Source organism: Sinohyriopsis cumingii, chromosome 10, assembly GCF_028554795.1.
Source record: "Sinohyriopsis cumingii isolate HCF-2022 chromosome 10, ASM2855479v2, whole genome shotgun sequence".
Taxonomy (NCBI): domain Eukaryota; kingdom Metazoa; phylum Mollusca; class Bivalvia; order Unionida; family Unionidae; genus Sinohyriopsis; species Sinohyriopsis cumingii.
In genome coordinates this window covers 87,843,111-87,861,945 of record NC_142970.1, presented here as the reverse complement: position 1 = coordinate 87,861,945, position 18,835 = coordinate 87,843,111, and positions in this window count along the sequence as shown.

Below are 18,835 nucleotides of genomic sequence, written 5' to 3'. Positions count from 1 at the left end.
TCCTATAGGATTTATCCAATGAAGAACTCACTCTCCAATTTATTACATTGTGCAAGGTAACAGCGTATTGCATTAGGAAAAGGTTGCAACTACTTGCTAAAGTTACCACCTAGGTAAACCTATCTATTTCTAACATTCATTTTGTCTCTAAGAGTTTTTTTTTCTTCATACGGCCAAAAATGATAATGACTATTGACAGCTGTAATACAGGAAGTGGATGTCAGGGTGACATGTGTTTCACAACACACACACACACAGACACACATACACACACACACTTATAAATATATATATATATATATATATATATATATATATATATATATATATATATATATATATATATATATATATATATATATATATTCTGGCCATCTATCGAACTCTATAGAAAAAAATAATAATGAACTAATGTCAATGTTTACAATTATGTTGGACTGTAATCATATAACTAAGCACGCGTTTTAATTATATGTTTAGCACAGTTTATTATGGTTTTGTAATTCATATGGAGCGTTACCTATTATTATGAAGTGCACTTCTTATGTTGTGCAACATTTAAGTGATATTCAATTATCAGTTCTCAAAAGATTCTTTTTTCTATGATATTTGAGATCTGCATAACTCCTTCCCATGCTTCATCTGTGCTAATATTTGTACACCTGAACATTTCTATTAGCTTACTTACATACCTAAGAGCAAATTGTATAACAGCCATGTATTTACTTCTAATAATGGCAAGTGCTGGTTAGGAAGCAGAACAGAAGCTATTACTCTGGTTATGTAGGACATTAATAGGATCAACACGTGAGTTAGATCTATTAATTAAACAGTACGAAGACCTTGCCTTTGAGCATTTCTAATATTTCCATCATACGTTTCTTCACCGAGACTAAAACAGCAATAAATTTATACGATATTTAGTTACCCACAATTATGTCTGACTATATATACTTAACACATTAAAGAATTTTATAATATAAAGATGATGAAATATTTGCTGGTTTTTCAGTAAAGATTTTCAACTTATATATCATATTAATGAACTCTTCGTTGGTTTCATAAAAAAATAAAAACAATCTTTTGAAATATTGATGTGATTAAGGAGTAATACAATTATCATAATTCTTTTCGTAAATACCGCATACACGTAGAAGCAGAGGAGGTGAACAGAACATTTGATGGAAGGTCCATATTTGAAAACTAAGGCTTCTTACGAAAAATAAGAAAGTCCTGACCAATTAGAGAAATTATCCCGCTTTTTCTCTAATTGAGTCACTTTATTTTTTATCAAACTTTAATGTGTACTTGTTTACCCGTTTGAACATTTATTTGAGGTCGCACCTCCTCTGCTGCTATAATTTTAACCAAATATTTTATCAAGACCCACACGATATCTTGTTCTGGTATCGTGTAAATTTTTGGTTATAATTCCGTGTGGGGTAGTTTGTGCTTTTGAAAAGATTTTTTTTAATCTAATTATGTCCATATCACCTTTGCACCAAGTTTGATGAATATTTCTCAGAGTATGTGTATCAACTCCGTTAAATACAACTAAAATGTTACAGTTATTTCTGATCACTTTAGGTATTTGTGTATATTGTTGAGTGACATATATTATATCAATATTTTTATGTCTGCCTCGAGAAAATGTTCTAGCTGGATTAGATTGCTTGTCGAGCATTACATCATCGTATAACAACTAGATTATTAATAAGTCCAACTAAATCATCTACGGATTCCGCTTCATCAATATCGGGTATAAAATCAATGATATCGTCACCATCTTCGTCTAACAATTTTGCATTTTCATTAAAATCTTTAAGTACATCATATCATTTCTGATTATCAACTGATGGTGCAACTAAATACAGTTTATCCCACCTTAACCATCTCATTATAAGATTAAGCAGTAATTGTGTCTTTCCACTTCCAGATGGACCAATTATAATCATTCTAACATATTTCGGTAGTGCTGGATGATGTTTGAGTGGCTCTTGTTTTCCTCTCGCTGAGAAATCAATTACATCCATAATATTATAAATATATATGAATTTAAATTGTTTGCGTTGTAGAGTTAAAACTCCAACTACTGATTTATCCACTGTTACAACAAAAAATAAAAGAATAGCATATGGTGGAAGATGTGCAATATGTAACCTATTACTTGTTCGTTTTTACCCAGAATTCAACATAAAGATGGTGGTGATATTGGTACATTAATGTAACAATTTCCAGGAACTCCTTGGGCTAAATACCCTGGAGAAAAAACATTCTGCAAGATATAATTATTGTGGTCCTGGTACCCGACTTGATATCCGACCTGATAAACAAGATCAACTAAAAGCCAGTTGAATATCATATAAACGATATTGATATAACATGTCACGTTCATGATGTATAAAAGCATAAAAGCAAAAACCTACACGATATACATATTGCAGATGTAAAATTGAATTAATTCGTTAAATTCCATAAAGAATACAAATATCAGAGAATCATTAGCTAATTGGTTGGTAAGATCTGCGATGAAAGGTAAACAAGCTTTAGGGGCTGGTAGTTAATTAATCAATTATTAAATAATGGAATCAATTTATTATTGTCCAGGGGGATACTGGAACGGTAGAGAAGCAATTAGCAAAGTCGCTGAAGCAGCAGGTGTAAAACGTTCTGCCGCCGCAAATTGGTTAGCACGACAGGCAATATGGCAAATTATATACCACCGCCTAAACGAATTCAGCATGCACATTTTGATGTCAGCACTCCTAACGAAGTTCATTAGGCGGATATTTTATTTTTACCACATGATACTATTAAAATAGGAAGACGTCAAATAACGTACAAATACTCGTTAAATGTCGCTGATATTGCAAGTAGGTATAAAGAAGCAGAGCCACTATCAGCTAACACAACTGCTACAGTTGTATTTGCTTTTGAGCGAATTTATCAACGAGGATATTACGATGGCCACAACTATTACAAGTTGATCCTGGCAAGGAAGTTCTTGGTGCAGTATCATCCCTGATGAAAAAACATAATATCGAAATTAGACGAGGACATACTGCAATTCATCGTGATCAGGCAATTGTTAAACGATTTAATCGAGCAGTTGCTGAGCGGTTATTTGGATATCAATATGTGAAGGAAATAATTCAGGATACGACATCTCGTGAATGGGTTGCAAGATTACCAAGCGTGCTAGTCGCGTTAAATAATGAAATTACTCGTGCAACTTCTATGAAACCCATTAATGCAATTACAAAAAATACATACCAATAAAACGAAATGATTTTCAAAACATCCAATATTAGGTAATGTTACTGTAAAATATTTATATGACCCCGGTGAACTTGAAGGCGGTAAAAAAGAGCGACTGTTCCGATTTGGAGTGTGACGACACATAAAATATCTAGCGTGGTAAGATCCACGGGTAGACCTGCAGTATACAGACTAGATTCAACTGCTCCTCAGCGTGGATTTGTACGCGAGCAATTACAAGTAATACCTAAAGATACACAATTACCACCACGTTCACTTAACTAGCGCCTCGACGTCGATTACATTCAAGACAGGTCATCTTCACATTTTCGCGTGTATGACCAACCTTACTATTAATTTTGTCCACGGTGAATTGTCTTAAATCATTACTCGAGTATCACCACAACATCATATAATTACGGCTCGCACAATGATTATTCTGTTGTTGTTTTAGCATCATTATAAATTCAGCATCAAGGTCAAAGTCGCGTTTATTTTATTTTTTGTCACATTGTTTATGACCGGATAATTTTTTTCTTTTTATATCACCTTTACATTTATCGAGGACATCGCCAGTTGTTTCTGTAACGTCCATATTAACCCTCCGCAAATGAGATATTTTTCTAACTCTAGACACTGCGTGAGATAAACCAGATTTGACCATTCGATACGATCATCGACGATCCAAAATCGCGTATCAGAAATAGTTAACTCCTTAGATGAATGAATCGTCATCGCGAATCCTAGCGTCCACAGAGATTTATTTATTTTAGTGCTTCTTCAACAACATTGACAGGAGCTAAAACAATATCATTTAATACAAGAATTTGTTTTTCTTACGATCCTTGTATGTCAACGTCGATATTCTGCCGTCGCGCATCTGCTGGTCGATAACACTGCGGCACTGGTAATTCTGGAAACTTTTCTTTATGTAACGTAAATAATTGTTGCTGAAGTGTATGACGAACTATCTTTCTACTTGCAACTATCAAATCATTTGGTCTCCACAACTCCCGAAAATTGTTAATAGGTGATTCTGAAATTACTTCATGCATTATTTCATACTGACCATTATTCGGTTGTAGTCTGATTCACTTTTTATCTTCTCATAATTCTGGATCAAGTGTTATATGATCATCAGCTATTTCTTGGTAATAATCAACAAAATTTTTTAGCCATTCGTGTGGAGACAATCCAACAAAAGGAGCTGGTTGACCATGATCTCAGCACGTTATTACAGCAGTATTTTTTTGTTAATAACCAATCAAAAATGTTTTTAATGTTTCTAAAGACATTGTACATATTTCATCCCAAGCGATAATCTTTGGAATGTACTTCTCGCCCATTCGATCAGGAGTCCATTTATCTCCCCCCCCCCATCGAACAAAACTGTGGTAAGTACATGATTTAATATGTCTTTCTCTCATTTCTCTTGCAAGTCTGTGTGTAGGTGTTAAAACGATCACATCAACATAGTTTGACGAATTCTGCCGAAATAGTTCAATCACGTGAGTTGTTTTACCAGACCCATCCTGGTCCATTAAGATAAGCTGTTTTGTGTCTAGTAACGTGATCATATACTGATGGTACAGATGATAACTTTAATGTCTGATATTTTGTGCAATAACTATCTCTGATTTCAGCGCACAGCGGATTCAGAATAATCGAGTTTATTCTCCCGTTTTATTCTCCATTCGCCCCATGATGCACGAGTGTCGATATTTAATTTTTCCAACAATCCTGAATATTTTTATTGATTTTAAACGATTCCGTAGCGACTCTGACCGCGGTGTCTGTTTATCATCGATAATAGATTTATCCAAACGTATTCGAGCATTGACGATCATAAATGAGGAAATTGTGGTGACTATACATCCATATAGCTCACAATTGTATCAAATTTTGTTCCATTTGGCAAGAAAGCTATTTCTCGACTTATAAACGTATTTGTCTTGGTTGTAACAGCGAGTATAAAATCTAACTCAGGATCACTTATAATCAGTCTTGTACAATGTCGTTTTTGATCATATGATCCTCACTGGGTGAAGTTACCGATTATGTTTCTGCCGAGATCATTTGCAATTTTATTTTATATAATCGGTTGGATCAGGACTTTCATCATCAGAATATTTCTTTTCTTGTGGTAACCAACTTTTATTTGCGGACGATATGATATAATTGCTTCACTTATTGTCAGAAATATCAGTACTTTTACATGGAGTATATATCGTAATAATACTGTTTGTGCCCACATTTTTCTGAAACAACAAATTGGATGAAGACTTTAACAAACTCGAATGACTCGATACAAACGAATCAAGTCAGGTCAAAATCCGGTAATGGTCCATTAAGTGATACTCTGGTCGTTTCGTGTGTCAGCCGACAAAATCTTTTAAAATATACAGAACATTCTCCATACCAAGAAAGCTTTCCGGATAACATGCAACCGTATCAACCGAAATAGCATCTCTGTGATCGTATTTAGTGTCCGTATTCGACACAACTCGATATTCTATCATTAATAAAATGAAACCGAGATGGTTTCCACGAATTTTTCTCTCTAGCAAAATGAGCCGCAACTGACGGAACAGTAAAGCAGTTGCTCAGCAGCTCCTCAGTATCGTCAGTATATCATCGTGCAAGACTTTACATTTTTGTGTGAATAAAATCTATTCGATAAATAATGCAATTAGGTCGTACAAACTGATCAAACTTATTTTCTTCTTCTATATAAATGCTTCCATCTGATCTAGTCAGATCATCGTCGTTTTCAGAACTCTGAAATAACCATACTGACGCAGGATCGTTTTTACTTATGTTTCCTTTAAAAAAAACGCTAGGTTTTTCATTTATCGGTAAATTCCATAAATAACTGCTGATACGCTCTTTCATAATACGGTTTGTGAATACCAGTCAACATTACTGGTTTGGAATTTTTATTCAGTATGGCAATTTTTTCGTTATGAAGGACAGGATCATATTTGTCACGAATAATCCAATTATCTGTTTCTGCTAATAAAACAAATTTTACCTTAAAAAATTTATATTTTCTATTGTCGAGGGAATTAATGATAGCTGCCGCTTGTTTGTCGTTCATCGTAGCTTCGACACCATTTTGAATGTTGACCAGACATGAGATGCGCCATCTTTGCTAAATTCCTTCATGACGTCATGAATTGTATTAATCAAACTTTTATACTTCGGATCAACCAGAGTTTTTATTGGTAAGTCAGGGGATATTCTATCAAGATTAAATGTATCTTTAGAAGGCTTGATCTAGGATAATCTCTCACATTCGTTCATGTTATAATCCAGTCAAACAATTAAATGGAATATATATATATATATATATATATATATATATATATATATATATATATATATATATATATATATATATATATATATATAATGACTCAAGCAAACATTAAATGCCGGTGGCTGATCATAGGTTCATTGACTCCTTGTAACAAAACCTGCGTAAATGAATCATGCGGACATCATTTGCAAAGTGTTCATAAGGAAAGTTTAGGACCTAAACCGTGTTTGAAATGTGGTGTTGGAGTTAGTGGAAAAACACTGTGCAAAATGTGGTGAAAATAAAATTTTAGAGAAATTAAAAGATAATATGATTTTAAAAAATGACAGTGGCAAGGATGTAAAAAGCGTAGAAGACTATCTGATAAGATTTGCAAAGTAATGATTTAGACAAATTATTATTTAAACGAATGATATTATTATTTACATGAGCCAAGAATTTGTGAAACATCCTATAATAACGAATTACGAAAGAAATCGTGATGGTGTAACTAGGAACTGTCGTTTAAAAATACCAGTTCGGTTATGTTACTAATCACGGTTATCTATGATTTACTGTTGGGAAGAAATAATAATTCTTCCATAAATTTATATTCGAATGTTTCAACGGATTAACCGATAATGGTCTTGTGATCGGTCGTATTGACACAAAACCAAAAAAATAGTTTAAGTGATTTACGAGCTGTCATGTAAAGCCAACATTGTAAATCCGGTAATACTGGTAAATGTTCCAAAATTGCAAGACATATGCAGCTGGGAAATAGTTTGATACTGGTTTTGCTTCAATACATTCTGTAGCAAATAAAATATACAAATCAGCATTTTCAAAAAAATATAAACAAACAATCACTTTCCATTATTGTTAGAAATAATTGTTAAGATAAGCTATCTCCGGTAGGTATTAAGTAGTTATACCTCCTGTATTTATTAACCATTGTATTTAATTCCTTTTCTGTATCATCATGATCATTATTAAAATAATTACGGAACGTATATTATATCATTCTGAGGTTTCTATCATCGATGTGGAAAGTACGGAAACACTATAAAATTAAAATAATTTTTTTCCCACAAACACGTCTTGACATATCTCACATATCACTATAGAATAAATCATTTCATCATTCTGAAGGTTTTATTAACAAAAAGTCATCATCATGAATATTTTGTCACTGAAGAAAGTTCTGAAATCACTATGTAAAAAAATACTCGTAGTTTCTCCACATATAAAACATGTAAGATAAAAAAAATTATCTTTTTCTGAATATGCTAATCAGTATTATTAAAGGGAGATAACTCCCTTCTACTTGGCAGAGTAATTCAACGGTTATCTTCCTTTATTAAGGTCAATGACATGAAGGAAGATAAATAACTATGTTGTTATATAATTCTGCGTAGTGTTATTAATTTTGTTCTGAAAGAATTAATTATCTGTATCAGTGAAGTAACATAATTGTATAAAAGTTCAAGCTAGTAAAGGAAATATATGGTTTTTAACTTAAAAGCGAAATCAGGGTAAAATACGTTGCATGTACAGAAAAAACACGCCATACAGTTCACCTGATCTGTTACGTAGAAATAAAAATGATTTTTTCAAGATATAATATATATATTTCAATTCTAACTTTGTTAAGAAATATACACAGCGAGTTTCTGAAGAGAAATAAATCCACACTGTGTTGTGTCTTGCAACCTAGCAAAGGTAACTTTATACTAAATTTTGAAGCGTATATTTGTAAGATGCTAATGCATATAATTCTAATACTCGAGGTCTGGCGATCGAGTCTCATGACTGACAACTGTCGATGGTTGGGCACGTTTCGCGATTTTTATATATAAATCAGGGGTCCTCCCCAAAGCTCGGAAGTCAATAGAAAAAAAAAACACACCTCCTCACCACGTCAGGCAACGTGGCGAGTTCCTGTTTTTGCACTCACCCCGGGGGTTGATATTGGGAGTGTGTGTTCAGAAATCTGTTGAGCGTAGAGAATGGCTCCCGTACATGTTTGTGCCGTCCCGAGAATTATGATTTATACAAGATTGTAAATACACTTATGTATGTACTTGTGCCGTCCGTAGATAGCTTAACAGACAAGTCTCAATTTGGCTATTCTCCTTGTCAAAAGTAACTTTGACTAATCTCATCTGACAAACCTTAAAATATTATCATCTGATTAATTTAACTAAACAAACGTTAATTTAGCAAACTAGACAAAACGACTTCCGAATTTCCCAGGGTGTCATTTGCCACCTTAAGAGGTTCACATAATGGGTTTGGTTCGTCTTTAGAAACGGTCTTTGACGAAATATTTTTATTTGTACCTTAAATATACAAGACGTATATAGTAAAATGAATTTTGAAAATATTAATACTGATATTTCTGCAATAAATTAACTTAAAAAAAGACTTGATCCTTAAAAGATCATTTCTACTTTTGAATCATTCCAAAATCGTAAATTTCAGGGTGGATATACTCTATCATCTGAGTACAGATTAATGAAAAATATACTCAAAATCATGTTACAATCTTTATCAACAATGAAAGATACAGAAGTAGAAAAATTTGTACCTCTTTCTATCGCGACTGATAATATTAGATCCAAATTATTTGACGAATACGAGACAAAAAGAATATAAATACACGCGTGAGATAACTGAAAATAATTTTATCAGGAATTGAACATGAAAACACTCGTTCATAAAAATGATTCTAGTAACAACGTCTCTAGTAATGAGAAACAGTACCAAAAAGAAGAACAGAATATTTTATTTTACTTTTTAAAATTCAGAACTAGACAATATTTTTTAAATTGATCGAGTTGATGGAGTTTAATGCAGGAATGTTCTATCATGAATTTATACGCCCCTCATTCGGATTTGAATTCAGATATTCTCCGCGGTGCCGGACCGGTCCGTTAGTCTGAAATGTATTCTTGATAATAGCGGATTATGACAAGGAAGATAAACAAGATTTATCGGTTCTTGCACGATGAAATATCCAGTAGGTACTTGGGGTGTAAAACTATATAAAATATATCCTTTTTGAGCTTGATTTGACTTTTCAAGATCTATTTGAAAGCTGCCATCACGTATGTCACAAACAAAATTGACTGCGATTGTTGAAGCTATATTAACGATTCCTGGTGAAATATGACGCCCGCCTCCATATGGATCATTGTTATATTTGAGAAGCGATGATGATGGGGTTATTTTTCTCCATGCTTCAAGTATTTTAGGAATACTACAAATGTAAAATCACCTGGTCCTTCATATTCCTTTTCTGTTATTTTATAATAATTAATAAATGGTTTTCTAGGGCGGCGGAAAAAATAGCGTGGTTAAATACTTCCTTAATGAAAGTGTCATTAAGATTCCAACTGATTTAGATCTTGTATTGACTCAATGATCTGTTGTTTTATATCATCATTATAATGTTGTGATAACGACAAAAAACAGATTTTGTAGTTTGTCGATTTATTGTTTGACTTGAGAATTAATGAGGTCGGAATACATTTTATAAATATCCAAATATCTTATTTCGCCACTAAAATCATGAAGTTGATGCACATCACCGGCTCCACCCCACGGATACATATTTCGATATTTGGGAATTGTTTCTCATTTGTGAGGAATTTGTTCAGATTTGGTTCTCGCGGTCCATGATACTCTGGTGGGATTTCAGGCCATCCTAAAAATTTTTGATTGATGATCGATAAATATCCACATAGTAAGCTGGAGAATGTATCTCTATCGCAGCCGATAATGTTGGTTCATGAACTCAGATAGCTATCTTTGATTCCCGGCCCGTAACAGATTTAATTCCACGTTGAAATTCATCATTGATTTGTTCGATCTGATAACTTCCTGTGGGAATAGAAGCAACTACCCAGTCAGGTGCTCCATGATCTTTATTTCTATCTGCAAATACAAGTGAATTATTCGCCTGTAATCCACCAAATGATTTAGATCTGATATTCGGCCAACTATAATACACTCGTAAATTTGCTAGTGTTATTTCTTTTACTGAATTGCAGTTGGAAAGTTATCACTAAATTCTGCATTACTTCAATTTACTGAAAACATCGTTGTTTTTATTGGAGCTGTATTTGTCGCAATTTGTTGCAGTAGCTCTTGCGATGTCATTTTTTAAATCCTGATTTTCTAAATCAGTTACTGTTCTTGCTTCATTGTATATTTTAATCATCTCTGTGAAGTCAGAATCTAATATTTTTCCATCACTAAGGCTCGTTGATGATAACGAGGATAATTTTGAATATGCTGATGTCGCTGAGTGTAATTTTATTATATAATCATGCAATTTTTCATTTGTGCAAGTACATATTGTTTTTGCAATGATGTTGAGAACACTGCCAATTGTTGTTGTAGTTGAAAGTTTTTGTCTAAGAGAATCACAAACAGGCAAAAACTTTTTGGTCGCTTCTAATCATTCTTTGGCCTATCTAGCTGTTTAAGATCCAGCACATGGTGCCATATTATTGATATATAATAATGATCTAATTATAGCAGAAGAGGAGGTGCGACCTCAAATAAATGTCCAGACGGGCAAACAGAACACATTAAAGTTTGATGAAAAATAAAGTGACTTAATTAGATAAAAAGAGGGATAATTTCTCTAATTGGTATGATTTTTTTTTTCGTATGAAGCCTTAGTTTAAAAAAATGAACCTTCTATTAAATGGTATGTTTAACTCCGCTGCCGCTCACGTCGTTTCCAGGTTCTACCCAGAAGGTCACTCACAATCAGTATATGCAAGGAACATTTTGTCACCACATATAATTTTGTTTATCTCATTCCGCATGTGTGAAGCCTGAGAGTTTGCTGCAAATAAGTTTTATGCAATATATATCAAATTAGGAAGGCAGGACAGAGGACATTTGGTCACATTTGCATCATCTTCGAATGCAAATTCCAACCCAGACATAGAGAGACAGAGACAGAGATCGGTGTCGTGCAATATGATCATGATGATTCAATAGGTTTAAAAACATTTATTAGTGATCTTTCTTGGTCCAATACGAACACAATATACTCTTTAGAAAACCGGATCAATCTGAGAATACCCGTATGTCAACAATCAACTGACCTTTATGATACTTTTATTTTTATATCAAAGAGTAGTGCATGTAAGAAGATGTGAAATTGTTTACGATGTTATAATGTCAGCTAATGTCATTACACATTGACAGTTGACAGAAATACTCATTACCTAACCGAAACGATCGGTTATTAGTGCTGTGCTACGATGTGTTTCGAAACTTTGGAGATTTATTTTGAATCTTTAAAATTGAAACGGAAAGTATAGACGGAAAAACAATGAATATCAGCTTCAAAATTGCTTAAGTAGAAAAAGAGTCCTAAAGGAAAACACAGATATGGATTTTACAAAAATCTATATATACGTCATAAGAGAAACACACTTGGAAGGCCTTGCACTGTGCTTTATGAAGACTTACTGAATAAAGGACACGTCGCACCACCAAGCATTTATAGTCGCATATATCGGATTAGCAGAAGACCATTGGATTTTTAGCGTATGTGCATGGACTTTGTGTAATTGAACACTTGTGATGCGATATAGTTTATATGACATATTTATATCAAACTGCCATCGACACCCAATACATTATTATTATTATTATTATTATTATTTGTTTTGGTGCTGGCGTTGTTGGCGTTTTGTTTTTGTTATTAAACCAGCAATATCGTTGCAAATATTAACTAAAATTGTCACCGCGTTGGTGACAGCAGCATTTGCTTGAACAAGATTAATCCCCATCATGCATAAATACATACATACATACATATTTACATACATCCATCCATCCATGCATGCATGCATGCATACATACATACTTTCATTATGAACTGAATACAATTGGTACACATGTACATTTTTCACCCAGTAAGAAAGACACCTGCTGTTAGCGTCTTCAAGATTTCATGTATACTCTTAAAATGATTAGGAAATGGTTATGATAAAATTTCTTTCAATTAAACATAGGATTCAATATTGGACTTTGAATCTTGTTCAAACTGATAGTCTTCAAACCTCCCCTTTTCACGAACTTTGTTATAGGTATCAAATGCGAGCCCCAAAATTCTAAAATCTTTGATCATAGTTGTTATTATCTGATTAATGCATGTGTAGACCAATAGTTTCGAGAAGAAAGTAAAACGTGGCCAAAACAGGGTAGTTTTGTCCTTCAGCATACGCACCAGTTAATCGTATTTGGGAGTTTGATGCTAGCATAGAAGTCGGTCGGTACTTCCACAGACTCCAGACAGTCATACCAATGACAGAAGGTGTGCCTATATGTACCATTGGTCTCTTGGCATGTGTTAAGGCAGGTACGTGTATCAATATATCGTCGTGTGCCTATTCTTAGTACATTCTGCTTTACATTATATCGGAATTAACAGATATTTAAACCATTATATATACTTTGGGAGAGTGTACCTTTCTTTTGCCACACTATGCAAACCATTTATACAAAATGTTCTTTAATGTATCATTATTATTTTGTTATTTTGGAAAAAGATTCTTCTGAGACCTTCATTTTCTATTAATGTTCACATTTGCGTCTGCGTTGTCAGTATATGTTCATATTTTTAGACAGTACATTTTGTGTTAAATGAATTTCGAATGACTTAGTTTTACCCTTGAAAAGAATGTTGCGGCAGTATGTTTTATAATAAACGTGTACCCTATATGAAAGTTTGGTATAATCTTCTTGCTTGACTTGAATAAAATCAATTATTGATCTGTTAGGGAAGCTAAAAGTAAAAGACATCCTTTGCAGTTATTTCTTTATATAAGCAAAATTGTGAAGAGCCCTACAATTAAACATGTACCTAGCCTACGAAAAATACGGCGGTATATATATCAAGTTTAAATTAAACTGAGTTCAATATAACTGGACTAGAAAAAAAGCGCGAAGTATATCATTCGATTACAAAATGTGTTCGTTTCTAAGCAAGAATATGATTTATCAAGGGATTTTTTCTTAATTAAATTACAAAACTTATCCAGCCTTTATATTGGTACTTTCGTTATTTCAACTGCATTACAGGTGTACTCATATTCTATTTAGAAATGGTCCGTTAGGTTTTCTGGCCGATGAATGTCATTTCTGTTGCATACCTTGACCATAAAACAAACGTATTATAGTATGATCTTGTCCGTCTGTACGTGCGTTTCCGCAAAATGAATAAATAGCTCCCAAATACCATTAAAACACGTTGTGTATAGCTTGCACTATGTTTATGGATGAACCTGTTGATTTCGGCCTCAAAATCTCGAAGATCAACTTACTGGACTGCAAATAGTACGACTAGAATCTATCTTCAAAGCAGCTCACGCCTTAATTAAATTATAAAAGAGAATATAGTAGGTCACTTCATGGTACTTATTGCAAAGTTAGATAAACAAATCACATTAACACAATCTATTGTTAGCGCTTCCTGGGGAAAGGGGCATTATTTACAGATATTACATTTACAGTACATATTTAATGCTAAAAATGAATTATTACAATTTGATTGAAACCTGTCCCTCTAGCAGTCAAAAGATAAAGTTGCCTTGGTTTAAAGAAGAAAGATCGTCTGGTGGAATTTTACATCTTCTACAAGTATACAACGTGGTCGACTCCCGGTACAATGAGTATTTAGAAACTATCGCTTCGCAATCAAAACATCAAACGCTGAGGTGACTTGGAAATAAGTATATAATGGTTTCTGCTTCCTAACTTGAATTCTCGAAGGTTGTAAAATAAACCATTTATACTTCGTCTTTAGTGTAGGGAAGAATTATACTTATTATAGAGTCAAAAGGTCACAGGTCAAGGAAGCTGTGATTGAGAAATTCAACAGTATACTATGTGTTCTTTTTTGGCATACTACAACCACAACGTGTTGATCGGTAATTGTAATGTATTGTGCTGTTAGGAACCCTAAATGGGATGGTCAATAGTCAGTCAAACTCATATTGGGTTATACGTCTGCTCCATTTTGAATTCACACTACAACTGACTGCAATAAAAGCTATATCCTGCATGCAGAACCAGTTCAAGTCGGAGCTAAGAAGGTGTATAGAATTCCATCTGATCATTACACTATGGATTAAGGATCAAAGGGATCATGATCAAGGTACCTGAGTGAAAGAAGACAAAACTGTTTCTTGGTGAATTTAATGAATACAGTATCACAAACTTAGACACAATTAACTTGCGTCTTATGTGTAGGTTAATAAAGAAACTAATCTATTTCATGGTCCAAAGAACAATGTTCAAAGTACGCAAAAAATGGTTCGTGCACTAAACACTGCAGTTATTTATATCTATATAAACTACTAATAAATACGAGAAGAGAACACTAGATGCGTTCAAGGTACTTCTATTCAAATGCGTATTATCTTCTAAATGAAACATTTCATTATGAGTTAGGTAAATGCATATTTGGGAGACAATGTATATGTTCATAGTGGCGATATCGATGGGAACATCACATTAGAAGCTTATTTTTCACTGAGAAATTATCCTCTGTCTTATGAGTGTTATTAGCTTTGAAGCCGGAGATGTAAATATACATCAACATTTGTGAGCGCCTCAGCCCGAGAATGGCAATATGGTGCCAAAGAAAAATAAGTTCAAAATGTAATTTCTTTTTATCCGAACATTAATGACATGTTTCTTACGCCATTGTTTTTCTATCATTGCAGGCTTGTTAAATCAGATGGAAACAACGCAGTACATTTTATTATGGAAATACATTATTTATTATTATTATTATTATTATTATTATTATTAAAATAATAATAAAAGCATTATTATTAAGTGCAACATTTTCCAAGATGACCGACATGACTACATGATTGACAAACGTCCAAGTCTCTAAAATATCTGCTCTTTTTTCTTTATTCATGCAGAGCAAAGAATAAATAGATGTACTCTATCAGTATAATTCATTTTGTCATTTCGTCATTCGCTTGTTTGTTTTGGCATATTTTTCTCAACCATTTTTATTTCTCTATTTTACCAGCGCCTACAAGCTTGGAAACGTTCTGGCTTAAAAATGTGACTAAAGGATTCCTGCCTGACAAATGCATCAGAATATACTATATACTATATATATATATATATATATATATATATATATATATATATATATATATATATATATATATATATATATATATATTCTCTCTCTTTTCAACTCATATATAACTCAAAAACGTTCCCATTACTCTTGGTGTTCGCTCTATCACGTGAGAGTTCATTGGGGTGATTTCTAGTCAGCCTGTCTGTTTGACAAAACGGCATTCATTAGCGACATATCTGAAACATGACAACATCAAACATTCGTTCACAAGTACTCAAAACATGATTTTTTGCTAACCATTTTCAACATTTTCTTCCCTTATTGCAACTTTCATAGTGTCCAAATCTAATAAATCATAATTTTACTAAATGCTAGCACTTTACCATTATTTAGGTGTATCGTGATAGCCTGCAAGAATGTAATTGTGATATTTAGTTTGTTCTTATTCCTTGCAGGTCTTAGGTTTACAGAGGGAGTATGTGTGTTAGGTGCCAGCAATTCGGTGATCCAGGCAGTTGGTTCTTTTTGGACGGTGTTGTTAGCAGCGCATGAACTTGGACACGGGTAAGTAAACTCGTAGAGCCCTATTTGTCTCCCGCATTTATGTTCACTCGCATAGCGCTTCTTAAATATTCTCAGCATGTTTTTTAATGTTTTCTAGTTTCATGGTGTTTGTTTTTGTAATCATATCATTATATGTTTTTTTTTCTCTTGTAGGTGTTGTCTAATGTTGTAAAGCGCTTAGTGCTTCTAAAGAGTATGCGCTATACAAAGTCCTCATTATAATTATTTTTATTTAATTCCTTGGTGTTAATCCTAATTGTTGTCTCGCCTTATATAATGTATACATTTTACATAACGAAGGCCTCAAGGTTGATTAGTTTATATAACTGAGTAATGTTCGCTAAAAAAATTGTAGTACACATAGTAATATGGCAATATGAAGGACATCATGAAGGTTCATGATTCTAATAGATATAGAATTGTTAAGTTAAAGAAAACAATTGATGTCTTTTTGATCTTCGGATTACATTGTTTTTATACCTAATGTGCAACTTTAATTCATTCAAAATAGGTCATGACGAGAAACAAGGTATGCAAAAATTTAATCAATTGTGCTGTGAAGCAAAATGCACAACTTCAGATGTACAAGTAATATCTATTCAACCACTGGCGTAAGTACTTGTTATTGGCACTTCTAATATTATTTATAATATGAATGCGTTGACAGTGTAAATCTATCAGGTTAGCTTTGCAGGTGACATATATCGTTTTGGTAATCTATGCTCATACACAATAATACAATTTTTTTACGAAGTGATTTGAAATTCATGTAATATGTAAATATTTCACATGTTAGAAGCATCTTTTGTGACGGATATATGTTGGAAAAGTATCTGAATTCAATATTGTGACTTCACGATTTTTTGAACTTGTCACTAGAGATAAAAGTATTGTCTCAGCTTGAAAAGGACGAACATGTTCGAAGAGCTTACAAAATTTGATGGGTAAGTGTCTCTAGGAACACATAGTAAGTTAGTTTACTCACCAGAAGAAGAATTTTGCAGCAGTTTTACACGGAGTTCATGATCAACTTATTGGAACAAAATGCGTACTTCAGTTCGAGTAAAAAAGAAGGATCGTATTTACACCAAGAAATATATAAACAATGATTATTTACAACTGATGGTTTACCGAAACAGTCGTTCTAAGTTATTGGGAGTTTTTTCTCTCTCTCAGTTATAATATAAATCCAGCTATGTCTGGTTCAAATGTGTTTTGTATTAGAGAAATTGGCTATTGATTGGAAATATCTGAACATTAAAACGGAAAAGGAGCAAATTCGACCGAGCGAGTGAACATAACCCGCCAATCCCATACTGCTAGTAGCCATTTTCGATCGATTACGGAAGGGTCACTTGTTAAAGCAAAGCTACAGGCATTATATTCGAATAAAGCTACTTCAACATAATGCGACGTAAGCCAAGCTAAGTGTTTTTTTGTGTCTTAACAAATACTTAATATAAATATGAGGCTCTGGATGTAGTCGGCTTCTCATATATCTATTGGATTTTATTCATTTCAAATGTTAAAAAGGAATGAAATGTATACGAAACAATGTTAGTGTACTGAGCATGGGAGATTTGCAAGTATCAATTGTGTAACTCGGATATAAGTTCCCCTATTTCAGAGCACCAACAGCAGTTAAATGTTGCACGCGGATGTAAGAGGAAATAGACATAGACTATAACAACCGCCTTCCGAAATCCAACCAGATTCTTCACATTTGCAATTATAGGAGTATAGCACTATATTAAGCAATTCAGCTAAGCTTTGTTTGTTAGCTGAGGGACCTCAAAAACGTTACGTTTTAGATGAATTTGCATACCTTTTAAGACTGATGCTGCTGATATTTGCCTCTTAATGTGGTGTTTTTGTGATCCAGCAACGGGGATATGTCTGAAGGACTATTCCGTTGGAGCTAGTGGAACCACATACGGAGACAATATGATTATCTCACTCACTCTCTCTAATCTCTGACAATTACACACACATTCTCTCTCTCTCTCTCTCTCTCTCTCTCTCTCTCTATCTCTCTCTCTCTCCAGAATAAGCTTATTAACCAGATGATTAGATTATATTTTCTAAGCTAAGGGAAAGGCATAAGCAATGTGAGATCTTAAATTTCATAGTTAATGATTACATGTGGTAAGAAAACTACTATTTACGTTTTATAATAATTAATATTTATTTATAGTATTAGCATCCACATGAAATTTCTTCCAAGTCAATCCAAATAAGAACCTGTAGAAAATTGTACCTAATTGCAAAGTAAATAAAGGACTTTATCTTAACTTTGTGAGCGATTAGGTAAAATTTAAATTCGATAAATACCCCACAATGATCATTTAATCCTTATCATTCCAATTTAAATCCTTTGAGTAATCATATCGACAGATTTCATCAACAAAAGCATTCAATTTCAGGTTGCTCGTAGGTTTCATTCATTAGCCTCCTTAATGCGACATAGCCCGAACTTCGCTAGCCAAGAGTCGTCAACACACACACACACACACACACACACACACACACACACACACATATATATATATATATATATATATATATATATATATATA